Below are 6,000 nucleotides of genomic sequence, written 5' to 3' on the forward strand. Positions count from 1 at the left end.
ACTCGTAAAAAGGCTGTGGACCACTGTTGTGCGGTATCTCGAAGAAAAAAACAACAACAAAAATACTATTTTGAAACACTACGATGACTGCTGCTTATTCTGGCTGTCTTGCTTGTGACTATTATGAGCTTTAGTAGGAATGCACGCTAGGTGACCTGCGTCAAAGGGCGCTAAACTAATTTCTTTCGCGGCCCGCATTGTAGTCATAGCTTCTTTTGGAGGGCCATTATGACTGTCAACCCAAATAAATGTATGAGCACCTCATATTACATACAGTAAAAGCTACAAAACAAACTGACAAATAACTTGTTTTCAAATCAGACGAGTAAAAACTGGTCAAATATTTTAAAAAAAAGATATTATCAAAAGTGAAGACAATTTGCAATTCTAGTAATGACACACGAATTTGATGCACAATTTGTCTTTGCGGGCCACATAGAATGATGTGGCGGGCCGTATCTGGCCCCCGGGCCTTGAGTTTGACACCTGTGCTCTAAACCCTTTCTCTTACTAAAGTATGTTATTCAAACTTTAAAAAGGCTTTCTGTGTACTGTCTTTTTTTGTAAAAAAAACTCGTGTGCACGTGCGGCTTATAGTCCGGTGGGGTTTATGTAAGAAAAAAACTAAAATATCCCCGAATTTTAGCTGGTGCGGCTTATAGTCCGGTGCGGCTTATAGTACGGAAATTACGGTACACACACACACACACACACACACACACACACACACACACACACACACACACACACACACACACACACACCACCCACCCTTCACACGCTTCATACAATATATATATATATATATATATATATATATATATATATAAAAAACTTTTCCTCACCCCCCGTGGGTGGTCTCTTTTTCCCTTCAAGCTCGGGTCCTCTACCAGAGGCCTGGGAGCTTGAGGGTTCTACGCAGTATCTTTGCTGTTCCTAGTACTGCACTTTTCTGGACTGAGATGTCAGATGTTTTTCCTGGGATCTGTTTCAGCCACTCCTCCAGTTTGGGGGTTACTGCCCCTAGTGCTCCAATGACCACAGGTACCACTGAAGTCTTAACTCTCCAGGTCTTCTCCAGCTCTTCTCTGAGCCCTTGATATTTCTCAAGTTTCTCATGTTCCTTTTTCCTATTCTATTCTCGCATCTCAAATGGGCGAGATGCGAGAATATATATATATATATATATATATATATATATATATATATATATATATATATATATATATATATGTCAGGAACAGAGACGGGGAAACCAAATGCAGCACAAATCTTTATTGAAATGGGGAAAGGGGAAGTGGAAAGGTGGACTGCCGGTCTGGCTGGTGTGGCTGAGCAGAAGAGTGCAGCATGTAGTTGTGGTCGGGGCAAGCAGGTAGTTGAGGCAGGCAGCGATCAGAGCGTGGTCGGTCAGTTTGACGGAAGTGGTCGGCAACGGGGAACAAGCACAGCCTGACAGGCACAATGCACAAGTAGCAAATGGGTGACATACAGGAACAAACTGACAAAGGAGTGGCCGGACGACAGGGTTTAATAGGGAGAGTAACGAGCAGGTGACAGGTGTGGGTGATGTCCTGATTAGGGGCGTGGTGAAGTAGCAGGTGCTGCAGGAATGTGACAGAACTCCCCCCTCAAGGGACGGCTCCTGAAGTCCCAAAAACAGAACCAAGCTGGGTCGAGTGGTTGCGCGGGTCGGGGGGGACTCCGCGTTAATACAAGTCAGATAAAATCGAGTCATCGGACGAACACGTCTCCCAAGCGCCGTTGTCAGGTGGCACCTCCAACAGTTCTCCCTCCTCATTCATGTCATTGAGATGCCCCAAATCTGGTTCAGGGACCAACGTTGGCTTGCCGTTCAGCATGGGGCCCAAGTGGTTCCCTTCTCCACGACTCCTATATATGGCCGGTCAGACTGCAAGACATCACCTGCCGGCGTGATGCCATGCTGCGGCACTGGTGACGGCAACTGAAGAGGAGCCTGGGCCGGAGGCTGCAGTTGACGAAGAGACCGGGCTCTCGGCTGCAGCCTACGGGTTGACGGAGCACAGGCCCGAGAGGCAGGGGCACTGGCTGGGAGTGCAGAGCAAGTCTGAGGCAGGGGCTTGCTACAGGTATGAGGGAGCAAGCAAACAGATCCCAGCTGGATCTCTGTTAGGCGAGTGCTCTTGGCTTTACTCCGGCAAGAAGCCAGCCAGTGGCCCTCACCCCCGCAGTACAGACATAACATAGCTCTGAGGCGTATCAGCTACTCTTCTGGCGAGAGAGAGGTGTGTCCTATCTTCATCGGTTCCAGCCAGCTGGGCTGGGTGGGAGGAGTGTTCATCAGAATCTGCTTTATTGGCCAAGTTTGTGCATACCAAACAAGGAATTTGCCAGTTACGAGTCACGACGTGCCTGATTCATTGAAACGCTACATTGGTGTCAGAAGTGAAAGTTAACTAAAGCGACGGTATGGCATCGCGTAAGGACTGTGGCTGTGGTCGGCCGCGGGTGAAGGAGGAGGTGGTGGACGACAGTTACGATGGCGCATGGGGCCGTGAGTTGGACCCCAAAGTGTCGGAGCACGTGGAGCTCTTGAGGAAGACCGCCAGGAAGCTGGCGTCCGATGCTGGGCTTGGTTCGTTAAACAATGAGAGGTATGCAGGGACAAAGGACAGTGGCAGCCTCCACGGTGACGTCATCATATCAAGACACCGAAGTACTCCGGTAAGGCAGACTGGGAGGCTTTCCATGCCCAATTTGAACTCTTGGCACGGGATTCTGGCTGGTCGGAGAAGAATGAAGTGCTACAGTTGGCATATGTCTCACGGAGGAGGCCCTGTCCTGCTTGTTACTGCTAAGCCCAGCCAAGAGGGACGACTATGGGGCTTTGGTTGGTGCCCTGCGACGGCGTTTTGGGCAGTGCAGCCAGCCCAATGCCCTGCGCTCGGAGTTGTCAAACAGGCATAGACAAGCTGGTGAACTGCTCCGTGTACTGGCTAATGACATTGAAACACTGTCGAGGCGTGCATACGCCCATATGCCGGCTAATGTGCAGAGTGAGCTGGCCGGGGACCAGTTCATCCGCGCCATTACACCAAGAGAACTGCGGATCCAAACCCAACTGGCACATCCACGTACTCTCCAGGAAGCGCTGGAACTGGCTGTGGAAAGAGAGGTCATAGGGGACACTGCACGGAGTGACCATGTCGAAGGCAGCCATGTGGTGCGTTCTGCTGTGAACCTGAGCCCAGAGAAACCGGCGTGGGTGGATGAGTTGACCGAACTTATCCGCACAAGCACACTGCAGGCACCTCGCAGCAGTACAGTGTGCTGGGTGTGTGGCCAATCTGGCCACATTAGCGTTCAGTGCCCCAAAAAGGCTGGTGGTCAGGGGAAACGGCCCGGGGTCTGTGTAGAGTGGACGCCACAGACCCGTGCGCCTGTGTCCCATATCGGCTGGTTTCCTGGTGGTGCAGTACTGCACTACTGTCACGTTCCTGCATCACCTGCCACTCGGCCACGCCCCAATCAGCTGAATCACCCACACCTGGCAGCCTCTTTATTTAAACCCTGTCATCCAGTCACTCCTTTGTCTGTTTGTCTGCTTACCCTGCCCGAGACACCACTGCTCTTTGTGCCCTGAACGATCTCTGTTGCCAACCGTTTCCGTAAACTGACCAACCACGCTTCCGATCGCCGCCTGCCCCGACTACTTGCTCGCCCTTGACCACGACTACGCGCTGCGCTCTTCTGCACAGCCACACCAGCCAGATCACGAGTCCGGTGTTCCCCTTTCCCCTTATTAAATAAATCTGTGTCACTCTGCATTTGGCTGTACTGCCCGATTCCTGACAACTACGACATGCGGGCCAGAGGAAGAGACTTCATGGCTGGAGAGCTGGTGTGGGTGTACAGTCCAAGAAGGAAAAACGGCAGATGCCCTAAATTAGACAGCCACTGGGTGGGGCCGTGTGAGGTGCTAGAAAGACTAGGGGAGGTGGTATACAGGCTACAGCTGTCCCCTAGTGGCAGGCGGGTGGCTCTTCATAGGGACTGCCTGGCCCCATATAAAGAGATGCTCGTCCGCAGTGGCACACGGGATCCCGGCACAACTCTCACGTCCCCAAGACGGACCACTGTTCCCCCTCTCTCCCCCGAACAGGCCTTTGTTCCTGTAGATTCATCACCTGGTTCCACACAGGCTGTTCTGGGGTAGCCGACCTAAGACCGCCCTCAGCGACAGAGAAGGCCACCGGGTCACCTTGCTGATTTTGTATGTGACACGTCGGGACGAGGTTTCTGGGATAGGGGGGAGCAGTGTAGCGACTTGTGTGTATAATTACTGTTCAGTAGTCCGATTGCCTAGGGAGGCCGTGAAGGCAGCAAGGGGAGGGGAGCGCGCGCGTGTGGGAGGGGAACTTGACTTTGATGTCTCCGAGCGTGGATGTTAGACCTCCTGTTTATGGTGTTGAATAAAGAGCCAGTTACGAGCCACGACGTGCCTGATTCATTGAAACGCTACAATACTATGCCACTTTATGTTTCACACCCCCATCCCCTCCTACAAAACAACTACAGAGCTGCGCTCCCAAGTTTATTGTATACCTGTTGTACAATGACAATCAAGCATTCTATTCTATTCTATTCTATTCTATTCTATTCTATTCTATTCTATTCTATTCTATTCTATTCTATTCTATTCTATCCTATTCTGTTCTATTCTATTCTATGCAATATAATGTCTTTGATGGCGCTGCTCGAGTGGCTGCCTGTTACAGCAGCTCTGTCCTTTCTTCCCTTCTTTTAGTGTTTTGTTTGTGTTATAGTGAGTTTCTTGTTGTTTTTCATTGAATTAGGCTAGTGCGTGGCTATGGATGTTCACGTTGTAACATTCATAGTTTGTTCCCTACTGATTTTGGAAATTTTTGGTGTGGCGTCGGGTGAGCCATCAATTCTCAGCTCCGTTATCTACACCTGCAATCAACTGTTGGCCTCGCGCTACACACCCCTTCCCTGCGTTTTGCGGCCGGAGATCCCCAAAGAAATACAGCCGCGGAGAAGAGGATGCTGAGCCGGAATTAAGTGCAGGCAGCGGAAGAGACGGTATAAACCGTGCTTGCCGTCAGTCATCATGGGAAACGTGAGATCTCTTCAAAGCAGAATGGAAAAACTGACGGCGCTAGCCAGGACGCAGAGGGAATATCGCGAATGCAGTCTCATGTGCTTCACGGAGACATGGCTGAACGATCTCTCGCCCGACTCACACCTCTCCCTGGACGGTTTTCAAGTGGTGCGGGTTGCCAGGAGTGCTACGGAGTGCGGTAAGAGGAGCGGTGGAGGACTCGCTGTGTTTGTGAACGACAGATGGTGCCATCCCGGACACGTCAGCGTTAAGGAGCGTCTCTGCTTCAGTAACTTGGAGCTGTTGGTGGTTAGCCTGCGACCGTACTATCTCCCGAGGGAGTTTTCACATGTTATTGCTATAACTGTGTACATCCCTCCCTCGGCTGTCGCTGCTACCGCTACGAACCGGATCCACGCTATTGTTTCTAGGCTTCAAACCCAGCACCCCCAATCTCTTCAATTATGCTTCCCTGGCCTCTTCCCTCCGTGCCTTTACACAATATGTTGACTGCCCTACCAGAAAGATAGTACTTTGGACCTGTTGTATGCTAATGTCAAGAATGCATACACCTCTTAACCCCTCCCCCCACTTGGTCGCTCGGATCACAACCTTGTCCATCTGGTCGCAGACTACACCCCGGTGGTTAAACGGCGTCCACCTGAGAGGAGGTCTGTGATGTTGTGGTCTGAGGAATCCACTGCCAGGCTCAGAGACTGCTTTGAGTGTACAGACTGGGAAGCTCTCTGTGGCCCCCATGGAAGTGACATTGACAGTGTGACCCACTGCGTTACGGACTACATAAATTTCTGTATGGAGACCACTGTGCCCTCCAAGGTGGTCCGGTGTTTTCCCAAAAACAAACCCTGGGTGTCGTCCGAGATAAAGGCTCTGCT

The sequence above is a fragment of the Syngnathus floridae genome, chromosome 3, assembly GCF_059516105.1.
Source record: "Syngnathus floridae isolate MCC-2025c chromosome 3, RoL_Sflo_1.0, whole genome shotgun sequence".
NCBI lineage: Eukaryota > Metazoa > Chordata > Actinopteri > Syngnathiformes > Syngnathidae > Syngnathus > Syngnathus floridae.